Below are 17587 nucleotides of genomic sequence, written 5' to 3'. Positions count from 1 at the left end.
CTCACTTGTGGTGAGTCGTCTGAATTGCAGTGTCGGATACCGTGCTAGGTGGCAAACGGAGACTTGTTTACACGCACGAACCTAGTTATCATATAATAAGCATATATATAACTAATTAGACAAATAATAACTCAAATAAATAAGTTAAGACACTTAGAAAACATTTAAACACTTTTATGAGTGTTTAAGGTTCAAATGGTTGCATCTAAGTTGCAACGGGACAAGGCAAAAGGGTTTGAAACATCAAATGGCCTTGTATAGGAGTTCACCACCCAACAAACCCCACACCTTGGAGTTTACGGCTGTAAACTCATGGGTTTATGGCTGTGAACTCCTCAAAGGGTTGTTTTGGGTGTTTTGTGGTGCTATCTTTATCCTAGAACACTCCTAGCTTTGTTGGAATAACACATGAAGTAGTTTAAGACTCTAGAACACTCCATATGGGAGTTTACGGCCTAAAGTCCACTCACCCTAGAGTTTACGGCCGTAAACTCTAGGATTTTAATTGTTTTGAGGCTCTTAAACATCAAGGATGGCTTCCATGAATTTATCTAAGGCTAATGGGGACAAGAGGCACACTTTTGTGCCTTCACTTGGAGTTTACGGCCCAAGATATGTTCCTTGGCCGTAAACTCCTTTCAAGGAGTGGTTTTTATGTGCTTTTCTCTCCATTTAAGTCCCAAGGGTTCAAGGTAAATTGTCTTAAGGATTAAGGTGAGATTGGAATGCAGTTTACCCTAGTAAAAGGGGTTTACGGCCCAAGAGGGGTTCTTGGCCGTAAACTCCTACAAAATTATGATTTTGAAGGGTTTTGATGTCCTAATTAAGAACAAGCATTTGAGGGTAAAGTTCCTTAAGCATTAGGGGAAGTTTAGGGCACTAATTGCCCTTAAAAAGGGGTTTACGGCCCAAGGAAGTTCCTTGGCCGTAAACTCCAAGAACTTGTGTTTCTTGGTTGCTTTTTGGTCCATAAAGATTATACCCTAACCCCTAAACAAGTTGTCTAACAAGGAATCGGGACTAGGAAGCCATAAAGTTCCATTTTGGAGTTTACTCCCCAAGAACGTTCTTGGGCGGTAAACTCCCGGATCTTGCAATCTAAACATGTAATTGTTGTTAATAAGCATCTAACAAGTATTGAATCACATATAGAAAAGTAGACTCACAATCTGGGATGAAAACCCGAAGATCCGTCAGAGAGAATATGGCTTTTCTCTATTTGGAATTGTGAATAATGAATTAATTTAATTCAGAAAACTATTTATAGTCCTAGAATATTTTGGCAGAAAATATTTTTATTCTGGATATAGGACTGTAACAGTATGAAACTTGGAATGCCCAATTTTCACAAAACCAGGAGCATCCACTCTCCTGATATCCTCTAAAACATAAACCCTAATGTACACAAACTTGTCCGGAAAAGCTTGAAAATCACTGAAACTGAACTAGCTTCTATTGAAGAGATGAGGTTCATACAAATGGAAATTTCGGGTTGTTACAGGGGTTCCCATTGCACCCGAAGTAAGACATTGGAGGGTTTCCAGGGCATCCTTATATGTTTGTATGTATGGTTTATATGGTAGTGGTCTAAGACCATGTGGGGGTTTCCATGACATCCGAGGTAAGACCTTCGGGGGTTCCACAACTTCCTTATATGTTTATATGCATGACCTATGTGATTGATATGGTTATGTGATTATGTGGATTATATGGGGATGATCTGGGGAACTCACTAAGCTTCGTGCTTACAGTTTTGTTTATGGCTTCAAGTATCATTGGTTTGGAGAGGAAGGGTCCGGCTTGATCACAACGCACACACCCGTGTTTTCCGCAATATGTGATTTTGGGACGAATTCTGATAAATGTTTTTCTAATTAGCAATGTTTTTGGAATGCTTGGATTTAGAAGATATATGTGTTTTGAGTATAATAAAAATGAAAATTTTAACCTTGATTTTTGGGTCGTTACAGTTATGGGGAGTACTATGGAAGTACTCAAGACCACTTAGTTGATACAACAAGTGCGCGATAGGTTGTGAACCGCAGAAAGTCGCCATAAGAGCTATGCTGACTGATGGCATATAAACCTCGAGTTTCAGGTCGGAGATTTCGTACTATTGAAGGTGCCACCTTGGAAAGGTGTCATCCAATTTAAGAAGTGGGGAAGTTAGGCACTAGGTATATAGGTCCTTTTAGGATTATTGCTTGGGTGGGCAAGGTGGCATATCGGTTGGATCTGCCTAACAAGCTTACTCAGATTCACAACACTTTCCATGTTTCTCATCTACATAAATGTTTGGATGATGAGTCCATAGTGGTTCCTTTGGAAGATATCCAGGTCGATGAATGCCTAATTATATAGAGAGATCCATCGCGATACTCGAAAGGAAAATGAAGACCTTGTGTAACAAGGTAGTGGACCTAATGAATGTGCAATGGTAGCACCGGAAGGGTTCCGAGTGGACTTGGGAATCTGTGGCCCAGATGAGGGAGCACTAACCTGAGTTGTTTGTGGCTGAGGACTTTGAGGATGAAGTTTGATTCAAGTGGAGGATAGTTCTAACATCCAGATCCCGACGTATGAGTTTTGATAATTTATGAAAATCTGGGTTGCCACACTGTGGTGATGGCATCACCATGATGAGGCAATTTAATTTATGATCGTGTGTTTTAATTGGGTACCACATCGTGGCACTAAGTGGCCATGCCGTGGTGACTATTTTGGGCCAAAAGCCTAATTTCTGTAAAATAATCCATATTTAAAGGAAGATAAGGCCTAGGTTTCCTCCACCCACAACCTCCATCACTCTCAAATGACTCCTTTGCAAAACCTAATCCTTTTGGAAGCTTTTGTGCTCATTTTACAAGTTCTTAGTGGTTTTGTAGGAAGAAGAAAAAGAGTTAGTGCATTGAATAAGCAAGCAAACGTGGCCTTCACTTACGTATATCTTCTAGACCCTTTTTAAGTCCTCAAGTTTCCATGTTTTCATGTATTTCTTCTTAGATATAGGTTTTATGACATATTATGGTCCCTTTGAGGTGGTTTGTGTGGGTTGAAGATATAAATTTTGCATCTTTATGGTCCCTATATGTACCAAGAGCATTATGTATCATAGATCTAGGAAATGGTGGTGATTTGGAGACTTTGCTTGAAGTTTAGGTTTTAATGCATCTTTCACCTAAATATTGGAAAGGACATGCATGGGGTATGCATGTCCATAAATTTTGCATTTTGGGGGTTTATTAGGATCCCTAAAGTGCTTCTTGAAGTTTTGGGTGGAAGATTTCATGGATTATGTGCTTAATGGTCTAATCCCATGCATTAAGTTGCCCTTTTGGACTCTAGAATTTAGATATAAACTTAAAGGGATGTCTTAAGGGATGAAGTTGGAAAATTTATCAATTAAGACCTTGGAAGGGATCATATCCGAGATTTGGAGCTCTTGAAATCGGAGGAAATAGGATTAAACTCGTATAAGCTCTTCAAACCAATCCCCACGATGTGGCCTTAAGATAACCAAGGCGTGGCGACTGGGGAATCATCGATTGTTTTGGCGTTCGTTCCCATGATGTGGCTGAGGAAGGCCACGACGTGAAGGGTTGCTATTGGAAATTTTGACCTTTGCTTGGACTGTTGATTTTGCGCGATGACTTTTGACTCATTGAGTTTTAGTAAAGCTCTAGCTTAGAAAGGTGGCCTAAGAGATTATCTTGTGTGGTGATCTAGGTGGCTATTAGCACCTGTTTCCTTATTGTGCGAGCTTTTGACGTTGAATTCATTAGTGAGGTAAGTCTTCTCACTATACTAGTGGGTCAAGGAATCAATGTCGGCCCACTAGATTGTGCTAGTTGTCTTTGTGACTCTTGCATGTTATGTTAGGTTGGGCCCATTTGTATGTTGGTTTGGGCCCATATTTATGTTGAGCTGTGCCTATTTGTATATTGGGCTGGTCCTATTATTTATGATGGGCTAGGCTCATTATTTGGTATGTGGTATTTGGTGACGTCACTAAGCTTTGTGCTTACAGTTTTGTGGTTTAACACTTTTAGGTACTTCTAGTTTGAGAAGGAAGGGCCCGATATGATTACACATCATAGCCTTATGATTTTCACATCAATGATCATTTTACTCTGATGTTTTCGATACATTTTTTCTATGATGGTTCTGAGACACATGATATATATATATATATATATATATATATATATATATATGCAAATTGACCAAATTTCATGAAAAATCTTTGAGTATGGACTTTAATCATTGTGTATCTTTTTGGTTTATGTAGAAATCGGAGGTTGCTACGGTTGAGAAAAACAAGGCCACTTGGGTAGCGATGAATTGTACACTACAAATGGAATTCGACATATGTAATCTCAATTTGAAGTAAATCAAGTTGATGATAATTGTATAATTTGCATAAGATCATTCAGGAGCATAGTTGAAATAAACATATAATCTATAAAAACTATGCATCTGTTAAATACATGGTTATAATGATAGGCATGTAACAAAAATTCTCTAAAGTTAACTGATTTTGCATAAGAAATATAAAATAAAAATGGAAGTGGTCATATGTAATGTAACACCCATTTTCCACGGTAGATTGATTTAGGGTTTTAAGGAGTCAAAAGCTTGATTTTTGGAGAAAATCGAGTGTCACAACATAACCCTAAGGTGATCACGATGTGACGAACCAAAGTGAGAAACACGTATCAGATCAGTGCTAACGACGTGACACATAGGTGGTCACAACGTGAGAATGGTTGCAGCCCAATCCCATGATATTTTAGGGTTTCCTTTGTATTTAAGCCCCATTATCTCGAATCTAGGGTTCATTGTCAGCCCCCATCACCCTCAAACCTTAGAAAAAACCCTAACCCTAATCCCCATAGTAATTCTTGGCCTTTTTGGTGCATTTGGTAGTTTGAAGAAGAATAAGAAGAAGGCCTTCTAGTTGTGAATCTAGTAAGGAAACTTCATCATCATCATCATCATCATCATCATCATCATCGTCATCATCATCATCATCATCATCATCATCATCATCATCTTGTGCTCAATCTGCACCTTTGTAAGTGTCTAAGATCCAAACTTTATTGCTTAATGTTGCTAGATCTAAGTTATTATACAACATGCTTCATGATTGAGAAAGTTTGAATGGAAGGAATTCATTAAGTTGGAAACCTTATGGATTCTAAGGGTCCCTTCAGTATTATAAGGTTTAGATCTAGAAGTTGGTTGATTATTGGATCCATGCATGTGAGTTTTGGTGTTATCTTTGTTGGGTTTTGGTATACTACAGCATCCTATGGTTCACATACAACCCTAACTACTTTGGATCTATGTTTTCTCTAATTATACATGTAATATTGTTTCCAAAGCATTAAGCCTACAACTAGCATGCAATTCACTTAAAGAACATAAAATACTAGTTAGGAGTTTACCTCTTTTATGTAGCTTGTAGTACTTGTTATATTTGGACTTTAAGAGCTTAGTGCCCCAAGTGTGACACCTCAAATGGTTCACAACACACCTTAGACAAAGGATGACTTTTGAGAGAGTTTATGCACACTAAAAATCGGTTATGGTCTTCCAAAGATCACTAGGTACCGATTTTAGTTCCCTAGGGTCTTCTTATATAGTGTGGCTAGGATGAGGGTTACATCCATGTAAACCATAATGTGAATGAGTTTTCATCTTACTTAGGATCCATGGGTTAAAAACTCCATGGACTATCCATGGACTACCATATTGGTTTAGCCCATCCTAAATAACCATAAGCCCACACCATAAGAATGATTGATATACCAAATCAATCCCCTTACATTTAATTAGTCTCTTTTGATCACTAAATTCATTCCAAATTAATTCTTAATCAATACTAATTAAATAATATGATTTCATATTAATATATTAGAACTTATAATATATTAATAAATCATAAATAACCTCTTCTCAAAAGTCCATCCTATCAAATTATCGTGGTGATATGCAACCCAAATGGACCATGCTACTCTCGAGTCAAGTACATACCAACTATAGTTATGGGCTTAGACACCTAATCCAACAGTCTCCCACTTGGATAAGTCTAATAAAATATTATTGCAAGTACGACTCAAAAATCCCGACTAGCAACCGTAGCTCTTAAAATCCGCTGTCAAACTCTGAACTAATGAATGACATGTGCATTAGATAAGGGATCATATATTCCTCAATTTTAGATATCATATGGACATGAGACATGGATTATGATCATTCTCTCTATCCATCTGTTGTTTCCTGATTTTCGATTTATGACGACCGACTAATTGAACAAATCAAATCAGTCTGGGCTTGGCCATGCACTTAAAGTGTCATCACTAAATCATCGAGGGGCCCACAGATATCACTTTTATCCCTCTAAGGGTAAAAGAAATGGATAAACTTCGAGTCATATGCTTGCTTGTACTTACTCATCAAATCACACACAACAATATGTTTTATAACACCAAGTTACTGGTGCGTTTACATATGTCAATGTGCAACCGACTTGTAAATTACAACTCACGTGTCTTGGTTTCAAGAATATAAGATATTATCGTCTCACAATCACTCGTGATAAAATCCATGAAGTGATTCAGATGAGCGTGGGCTGAATCAAATACTCGAATCTTATTCCAGGAGTACTCATGAACACTACAACTATGTCCAAAACACCTAGACAAACTACGGACCCATTAATGACAGTCTTGCCTCAATACCTAATTCCAAAGTATGATCGGCTGTGGATGGTTTGAATAACCTAGTTATTCGGGAAGTGAAAACATGTAAAGTGAAACACAAGAATAATACTAATGCTATATGGACCTAAAACTTTTTAGTGCCATATTGATTACTCATTATTAATTGTATAATGTTTCGAATGATCAACTTAATACTTGAATAAAAAAAATAGTTTTCCCATGCCCCAATCATGCACACTATGTTTATCTATGATCCTTACTTTGTGAAATAGATCAATTGACAGCATTTCAATGATGTTAATTTCACAATCCCAAATCCTTACCAAAAATGTAAGAATATCAGATTCTTTACATTTAATGTAATTTGTTAGATTCTAAACTAATATGCAATGATCCTCTTATAATGACTATGCACAAAAGTCATAAAGACTTGGCAGCAAACATTACAAATCATTCCAACAGAGAGCAATTCCATGGAAACAAAATCTCAAATTCAAAGTACATTCCTTTGAATATCCTTCTTGCATTAAGTTTTCTAATCTGACATAGATTTAGAGAATAGCTTCCGCTTCCCATTTTGACTATTAATTCCGAAAAAGAGTTGCCTCTTTTCAGAAAATGTCAACATGGTCCATCCATTTTTATACTTCCAACTACAAGCAACCAATCCTTGGCGAACCTTAGATAGTCCTTAACAGTTTTTAACCACTTTAATCGTATCCGATTCTAGTCCTTTTTCCCTCTTAATACCCTAGGCATTTGGAAAATTTAGAATGGATAAATATTATAGCACATGTAATCGATCCTATATCGGAAGCATATTATACACAATTCATAAAGACATGATACTTGACCAGTCCCTTGCTACAATATTTCTATTTGCCATGTTCTTATAATTCGAATTATGAAGAGGGATGCCGTAATCATAATCAAATTTTGAGAATGCAATTAACATTTCCATATATAGAATTTCTGATGAGTTGAAAAACTCTTTTAAGATCCTATAGGTTCCTAACAAGTAAATCAGAAAGTAAACAAGTATATGAACACACAATGAATCAAACAAGTGTTGAATGATTAAAACTGCAACACCTCAAAAGAGCTCGACCAAGAACTTCTACTGTAAAGGTGTGCTAGGGTTACAGTACAATCAAAAAGATAATTATTAAGTAGCATATAAATAATGATGCATTCATGCATCATATATACTAAACCCTAATTACAAAAACACGGCTGGACAGGCCCAGACCATGACATTATTGGATCTAGTAAACTAGCCCAATGACGCAACTCCTAGACTCAACAATCTCCCAATTTGCGTCAATTGAGGCGAGAGATAATTTCGGTTGAGTGAGAGTAGATTTCTTCATAGTCTTGAATAGCTTCGGTATGATGGTGAGAAGAGTTTGACGGAAGAGAATATACCACCAAAGCATATCCGAAAAATTCTTCTTATCAGCTTCACTGTTTTGGTTACACTTGTGAATGATGTCAAGAATGTGCTCCAGACACGTAGTGGAGAACAAGTGTTTAGCATCAATAGTGAACAAGCACTTTTGGCCTTCGACTCTGGTGAACATGAATGTGTGATACTTCATGTCAATTCTTCCCATCCGTATCTTGTTAATGTCGCTTCCCTTGCCAATTGGTTTGATTGTGGGCTTCTTCCTTTAGGCAGAGGCGATCTCTTGATCCATCTTGGCAACCTCATGAATGTAGCACACCAACATTTATTTGATGTGATCGATGATAGGCTCGTACTACTGTTGATCAAGTAGCATAATGTTGTTCAAGAGGATCCAGTCATGTGGGTTTAAGTTTGGCAGATCAGCAAGAGATTTCATATGAACCGAGCCATCAGAGCCTCGGTTCACCTTAAACTTCACATTTATAAAACTTCCTGCAGAAGTTGGTTTCAATACCTTGACTGATGTGATCTTCTGTGCGCTTCAGGTCAAGTATTGTGGTTGAGAGAATGCGAGATAGTAGTCAATTAATTCTCGATCAACCTTCAGGTCATGAGAGGGAACATCAAGTGTTGGCTCAAAGCAATGAAACACAAATGCCTTTCGGGTTATAGGCATGTCAAATTGAAAGTCTCTCGAATTTTCGCAATCAAATGAGATGACCAGTTCAAGCCAATGAGTACTAGGGGACTCGATTGCTTCTTTTAATAGTTTCCCCAAAGACCACAAAGGAAATAGATTTTTTCTACATTCCATTATATCGTGAGCTTCTTTTTGTTTTCTTTCCCTCTCTTCTTCTTCTCTTGCAATGCGAAGATTGTCGTCAATCTCTCGGTCACACTGCTTTCTTTTGAGAGAATCTTCTGCGGTTTCTTCCTCGTCACTGTCACCGATTATCTTTTTACCTTTGTTCTTTACATTAGAACCCGAAGCTTCATTACCCTTCGGTTTAGTGGTGACCATCGGGTGTGAAGAAATTTAAATAGGTTTGCTTGTTGGAGGTTGTTGTGGTTAACCCTGACTTACTTCTCCCCCTTGTTTCGGAGGGACACCAATCTCTGGAACACCTTTGATGCAGCTCAGTATTTCAAGAGTAGGTCTCAGCCTCTCAGCCAGGTGACTTCGGACATTGATAGTAAGAACTGGATAATGTGCTTCTAGGAGGTTGGTGAGAAGAGAGTGCACATCACCAACACAGCTTTTGATAACTACTCGCTCAATATTGAGTGCATCAATTTCCTTGGTCGCCTGAGTGAGCTTCAAGGTCTGAGTCTTAAGTTGTGTGGTTTTCAGGGTGAGATCATCCATGGCTTTGTTTTACAAGGCAAGATCGGCTTGGAGTTTGTCAAGACGAGTATTGACTAATGTTTGAAACTCGGTGTTGTCAGACTTGATGCTTTGGCATACTTCTTCAAAATGCATCTTCTCAGCTTGAAGTGATTTTGTGAGATTGTCAACAATGGCAGTAACAGTTGCAGCGTTCATTTGAGCAACCGCCTGAAGAGAATCGAGAAAGATATTAGCATCATAAGTTAGTTTTTCGATGTTTTCGGTCGCTATCTTGTATCCTTTTGTGGATTCTTCAACAACAATAGTCGCTTTTTGGCAAGAAGAGGTGGAAGCTTCAATGGCTTTGGCAGCTTGGGAAATATAAGTGTCATGTTCCTTGAAAAAAGTTGCCATCATAGCTTTAATGGAAGTCTCAGAGTAAGTCTCTCTTGGAGTAGAAGAGGAAGAGGAAATCATCTTGTCAAGCTTCTCATTGAGATCCTTTAAATGTCGTTTTGTCATAGGAGCATCATCATCATCATCGCTCTGAACTCTGTAGGGGCTATAGTAGAAGGAATCATACTCAACATTCTCTCCACTGAGAACAGTGTCTAATTTGTTTGAGATAGGTGGAGATGGAGGTTTAGTAGTAATTGGGGTTTCAGTTTCGGAAGTAGGTGCCCCCGTATCAGACACATTGACACGAACTTGAGGTTTGGTTATAATTGTGGTGGTGGTGGTAATTTTGATGAATAAGGGGGTTGGTATGGGAATAGAAGTTTCAGTTGGAGATAATGTTGCAGGAGGGAACAGAGCAATTGTTATTGGAACAGAGTGAGTAGGAGAGGAAGGATGTGAGTTTTTGTTAACCTCATGAGTTGGTGAAGGTGGAAGCGAAGCACCGCGGACTGAACCTTCATTTTAAGAATCTTCATGGTCACTTGACTCTTGCTCGGGTATATGATCAGAGGGAACATATTCTAAATCGCTTGAAGACTGAACCATTGGCTTGTGTGCCTTCTTCTTGATCTTTCGCTTCTTAGGAGCAGAAGGAGCTGCTTGTTCTGACTTTCGCTTTTTAGGTGTAGCAGCTTTAGATGATGGTCCTTCCTTCTCGCCCATTCGTTGATCAACCTTATTCCCTCATTTTGCTGGTTTATCAGCAGCATCGAGCGAGCTTTGCATTTCAGGGATGAGTTGCCTCGGTCCCGTAGGAGGAAGCTTCTTGTATTCATTCATGAGTTTGCTTTCCCCAGAAACACACTTGTACATGGATTCAGGAACTGAACTAATGAACATAAATTTGGTTGGGTCGGCCACAATAATCTTTGTCGTGTGAAAAGTGGCTATAGATGACATCAAAGAATCCGCCATTATTGGAATGTAGAATTTCTCCATTTCCCATTGAGTAACTAAGGTCCAAAACCTGCCACATGAACTTTCAGAATAACGAGAAGCTGAGTTGAGGCTTTGCACCAGTTGAGTCCAAAGAATAGACCCATAGTCGATGCTGACCCCATGGTAAAGACCGTAAAGTAGAGTCATGAATGCTTTTCTTGCCCCAACAGACCCTGTAACCCTCTCCGATAAACCCTTAAAGAGGAGAGTAAAAAGACCATTCCATTGTGGACGAAGGCATGACTTCTTGAATTTCGTCACTGTTGTAAGAACTTCAGTGTACCCCATATCATACAACATGGTGAATAACTGAGTCGTAGTGATCGAATTTGGGTTGATCATAGAGTCGTTGACGACCAACCCTATCAACGAACAAAACCTAGCCTTTGAAATCGAAGTCTTATGGTTAAAGATTTCAAATAAAATCCTCTCCTTGGCTTTATCGAATAACGCCGTTGAGTAGACTTGAGAAAGGAGAGACATCGGGACCGATTCCACCTTGGTGAGAGCAATCACAAGTGGTGAATATTTGAGGTATTCAACCACCTGAAGCATGTAAGGATCATACTAAAAAGGAGATAGTTCGATGATCAGGTTTTGATTTGGCTTGATGGTGAGATGCGAAGACTGTGCGCTTTGTTCATGAAGGGATGATGAATCCGCCATTGATGAAGCTTGAAGTGGAGAAGATGAACAGTGGAGAGAAATCGCCGTTTGAATTCTTGAGAGAGTATGTGAATGGTAAAGTAAAAAAGGAATAAGAAAGAATCCTTTTATATGATATCCACGTGAGAGAAACTCAATGATGACAATATAGCTGTAATTTCGGAATCGACGTTTAATTGGGCGTGATTTGACAATTGTAAACCCCCAAAAAGCGTGTCAGTCGGCGTGACAATTGGTGACGATCGATCTTCTCACGCGCCTTTATTTGAATCTTATCCTTTTACCGCCTCTTTAATTGTGAAACGTTTCAAATTCCCATTGAAATGTTGACTCACCGTTTCGCTTCATACGCAATAAATAGCCTTCACTCCCAACACAGTGTACCATCACAACATATTGAACCGAAAATATATATCTGAGAAATAGCCACTAGTACCATGATCAAGACTTGTGTAAAATCATAAGGATCTTTGTGCAAGAGTGTGCCAAAGAAAAAGAAATAAAACAAATTATTTGTGGGATATAAGTGGTGTCAATTAAGACACGAAGCATTGGATCCCAGGCACAAATCTCTTCCTTCAAAGTCAAGAGAGACTTAGAAGTGTCTGTGTGGTTTCCCGTGAAAATACGATCAAATGCTTATTAAGAAGCATTTAAAAGCATCTTTTCAGAATAAGGCTATCAGGGTGGCTTTCGCTTCAATCAAACGACGGAACTTGATATAAGACCAAAAGTTGGATGAAGTACTTGTGAGACCGATGTGGCTTATAAAACAAGTAGGTTTGAACATTTTTCAGTGACTTGATGATGTTGTAGAAATCTCAAAAACAAAATTAAACTAGATCTTTTGGGTAGAAAAGTCTTGGTATTAGACAATTTCATAAAGATCGCTCAATAAATAAAAAGAGATTTCTTGGTACCTCCCACTAAAGTGGTTTCGTTAATACTTGGGTGAAGACTAGAACGTTTGATTGTTCACCATCAATTCATTGTAGGTGTTGGATTTTGGGTTTCACTTAACACGTGGTGAAACGAAACTAAGATCATTAATGCAGATGTTGTGTAACCATAAACCTGAGTGGTAAATTCTGACAGTCTCAAGGGTTACATTCATGAAGTGAAATATGATGGAGAAAAGTGATGAGGTGGTGAAAGTACCGAAAGTACCTCTACTATGCAAAAGTGACCAAGCAGTTAACTCTTGACTTAATATGAGAAGAGTAAGGTAGCTTGTGACTTATGTGATTTTATCAGCCTGATTGGGAAGAATCGATTTGTATATATCGAATCATTAAGGCTTCACTTGAAGTCTTTGAGGCTTCGGTCAACATGCAACAACATGCTACTAGGGACACTTAGCTAGTAAAAAAAATAAAGAGAGTTATACATGCCGCAACTTCAACATTGGAAGTTGTCCATGAGTCCTTTCAGTGTCATATTTTTGGTAATTTGATTTTATTTGTGAAAAAGAAAAATGAATAAAAATAAACACAAAATAAAATATTTTTGATCATTTTGATTTTTGTGAAAACTAACAATAAAAACAGAAAAGAAAATATTTTTGGATTTTATGAATTTTCTGAAAAGAAATAAAAACAGAAAAGAAAAGATTTTTGGATTTTATGAGTTTTCTAAAAAGAAATAAAAATAGAAAAGAAAAGATTCTTGGATTTTATGAATTTTCTGAAAAGAAATAAAAACAGGAAAGAAAAGATTTTTGGATTTTATGGAAAGAAAAAGAATAACATAAAATTAATTGAGAAAAGACATACATAGTGTACAAAAATTATACAACCGAAACTTCACCTTTGGAGTGATGAAGCGAAATGCACCGAGCGTTCAGTTCATTTCGGTTCCCGAAAAATCCGGAACCGAAATAGACCGAGCGTTCGCTCTATTTCGCTTGTCTAATTTTAATGTGGAGAAAGGGGTTTTGGTAATGATTCAGCTGTTGGGTTTTGAGCATTCTAACACTCCTAAGTGTACATGCAACCCTAAATACCTTGGATCTATATGCAACCCTAAATACCTTGGATCTATGTTTTCTCTATTATACATGCAAATAAGAACTTCCAAGGTATTATCCTAATCTAGCATACAAAATAATGAGTGTAACAAGATAAAATACATACCTCTTTCATGTAGAAAGTCTTCATGAAGCTTGAGTGCCTAGTGCCCCAAGTGTGACACCTCAAATGGTTCACACAACACCAAATACACTTGGAATAACTTGAGAGAATTCTACACTCATGAAATCAGCTAGCCCTTCATATTCACACACTAGTGGCCGATTTTTGTCAAGAATAAGATCTTTATATAGTGTTACAATTAGGGTAAACCCTAATTGTCATGACTTTCCATTTCCTTGGATCCATGGGTTCAAATACACCATGGAGCATCCATGGACCATCCTATGGATTTTAGCCCAACTTGATTATTCATGGAGCATTAGCCCACTATACAAGTATGGATGATTTACACAATCAACCCATATATTTAATTAGTCTTCTTTTGATCACTTAATTAATCCTAGATTAATTCTTGATCAATACTAATTAAATAATCTTATTATTCTTATTATTAATATACTAGAACTTATAATATATTAATAACCATAAGTGTCTTATTTCTCTCATTATAGTCTATCCAAATGCATGATGCCATGCAACCCAAATGGACCATGCCGGGTCGGGTCAAGTCTTACCAATTATAGTTATGGACTTAGACATTAATCCAACAGTCTCCCACTTGGATAAGTCTAAAACTATTATTGCGTATGACTTCAGGAACCAACTGGCAATCGTAGCTCTCAAAAGCTTCTGTCGAACTCTGACCTTGTAGATGAACTCTGACCTTTGTCAATGACTTGTCCATTAGATAAGGGATCATATATTCCTCCATTCTAGATATCATATGGACTGAGACATGGATTATAATCATTCTCTCTGTCCATTTGTTGTTTCCCGATTTCCGATTTATGACGACTGACTAATTGAACAAATCAAATCAGTCCTGGCCCGGCCGAGCACTTCCATTTTTCATCATCAAATCATCGAGGGGCCCACAGATATCGCTTTTATCCCGAAGGTAAAAGGAATGGATAAACTTCGACTCATATGGCTTGTTCTACTACTTGTTGAATCATACACAAAGACACGTTTTATAGCACCGAGTTACCAAATGCGTTTTCGTGCAATCAATGTACTATCAACTCATAGTAACAACTCATATCTCTAGGTTTGAAGAATATAAGATATTATCGTCTCATGATCACTCGTGATAAAATCCATGAAGTGATTCCAATGAGCGCGGGTTGAATCCAATACTCAGAATTTATGAGCACTCATGAGTGTTGTAGCCCTTTGTCCAACACCTTAGACCTCTACAAGCCAACCCATGACAGTCTTAATTCATATCTACTTCCAACATATGACCGAATGTGGATGGTTTGAATAACTTAGTCATTCCGGAAGAATAACCCAGTTTATTCGGGAAGTCAAAACATGCAAAATGAAACACAATAATAATTGAATCCAATATGGTATCAAAACCTATGAACATAAATAAAACACCTTTTATTTATCACCATATGATTACACATTATTCATTGTATACTGTTTCAGCTATCAACTTTATTCTTGAATTTAAAACAATAGTTGTCCCATGCTCCAAGCATGTACACTATGTTTTCTAAACACTAGTCATGCCATACACCAAGTATGCATACTATGTTTGTCTATGATCTTTACTTTGTGAACTAGATCCATTGAACATAACTTCAATGATTCTCTTTTCACACTCCCAAATCCTTACTGCAAATGCAAGAATTCCAAATTCATGCCATTTACTGAAATCTGTTAGATTCTAAACTTATATGCATAGATCCTCTTGTAATGATTATGCACAAAGTCAGAAAGACTTGACAACAATCATTACAGAGTATTCCAAAGGAGATCAACTCCTTGGAAACATCCTTCTTGCATTAAGTTTCCTAATCTTACACAGATTGAATAATTTCTAACTTTGAAACATTTACATATCCCATTTTGACTATCACTTCTGAACAGGAGTTGCCTCCTTACAGATTATGTCAATATGGTCCATCCAAAATTATCACTATACTTCTAACTGTCCTTGAGCACCCAATCTTTGGTAAACCTTAGATTGTCCTCGACAATTGTTTAATCCTTTTAGTCATATCCAGTTCTAAACCTTTTCCCTTCTTAATGCCCTAGGTATTTGGAATATTTTAGAACGGATGAATATAGCACATGTAATCGATCCTATATCCGAAGCATATGGGACATGATTCATGATGTCTCACACAAAGACTAAACCAGTCTTTTGCTATAATATTTCCATTTCAATTTGCCAAGTTCTCATAGTTCAGATTATGAAAAGGGATGTCGTAATCATAATCGAATTTTAGAACGCAAATAATGGACTCGTATACAAAATTTCCTTATGTTGAGCCATTCCAACATGAAATTCATATATATCCTTGACTAAATGATTAAAACCTCACGATCTAAGCTTATAGATTTGAGATGAAGTATAATTTCCTCTCCCTTAATTATAGCAAAACAACTCTTTCCCAATTGAAACCTTTTGTTTTCTATAATTAACATTGCTAACTTGCAATACTTTATCATAATTATCATGCTCCCACTAACATGATGATTGTTAGCATAACACTTATGCTCCCACTAGCTTTGACATGTACTCAGAAATCAGTTGGACTTCTAGAAATCAATACTTCATTGACTTTCTTACCAAAGTTCAGATTTCTGATACTAGATTGTTTTGATAAGACTTTATCAAAATCATACACCTTCCCTTAGATAGCACACTTGTGTGTCTAAACAATTATGAAGAGGGATGCCGTAACCACACACGCTCCACTAACGACTTTGAGAATGCAAATATCACAATTGCTATCTAGCTAAAATCTACTTAGTGAAAGTGTTTCCTCACCATCATTTTCATGAATCGGAGAGAAACCTTATGACACTTAGATTTAATGGTGTATGTGTTCTTATCCATGTGAATTGTCAAAACCATAGTCACAAGACAAGGATAATGACAAATCCAAACTCATATGGATTGAACTCAATCTTAACTTCTTGCCACCTGGCAGTTCAAGGGCCTGTCATTGCTTCCAAGTTGTTGTGCAACACATTGAGAACTCTAAGAACTCATATGCAAAGTCAACTTTAACTGGAATGGGCACATAATATGTCAACACGATAGGTTATAAACCTCAAGTCGTGTGCTAGTGAAGAACTTCAGGTTTTTATTCTTGATTAGTTCTTGAGACTTTCAAGACTTTTAAGACTCCCACTGTCCTCTTGACATATAAGACTTTCTTGTCAGCTATTCAAGAGATAGTGTGGCTTGTAATCAAGACAAACACTTCACAAAATTGGCCTAATTTGGTCTTTGTTTTATCCAAAACATCACAACTTACCAATTTCAAATGTACAAGAGTAGAAAACTTTTACTCTTACATTTAACAAGTGTTTTAAACCTTCTTTAAGACATGTCACTCAAGTTTCAATCTTGGAGTATGACTCTAAGACTTGTATTGGAACGATGTATGACTCATCTTCTTGATTTAACCATTTCAACAATTCAAGATCTCTCTTCTTAGTCATAAGAATGCACTAAGATTTCCTTAGAGAACTAATTGTGCTATGGTTTCTTAATCATTAAGATAATCACAAAACTGATACTAAAGTACTCTCCCATCTTTTCAGATTTGAGAAACTTTTATCCTTGTGCCTAATTTGATTGTTCTTATTCGCTCTGCCATACATTGGAACCTTTTCCAATGTCTTAGAGTTACACTTAATCTTGTAAGTATAATCATATTTACTGAGCTTTAGTAAACTATGACGAATAGTCTTATAAATCTTTTGTGGTGGACTTAATCGGTGCACAAGAATGTGTACTCGATCCCTTAGTCCTTCACTTGACTCACACATCCATGTGAACAAGTAATTAGTCTTAATTTTCCGATACTTGAAAGTTCTCATTCATCATGCTATATAACTTGCATGATTC

Source organism: Lactuca serriola, chromosome 4, assembly GCF_051521515.1.
Source record: "Lactuca serriola cultivar US96UC23 chromosome 4, Lser_US96UC23_V15, whole genome shotgun sequence".
NCBI classification, from domain to species: domain Eukaryota; kingdom Viridiplantae; phylum Streptophyta; class Magnoliopsida; order Asterales; family Asteraceae; genus Lactuca; species Lactuca serriola.
The sequence above is the reverse complement of the archived record's forward strand: the minus strand, read 5'-3'. Positions refer to the sequence as shown.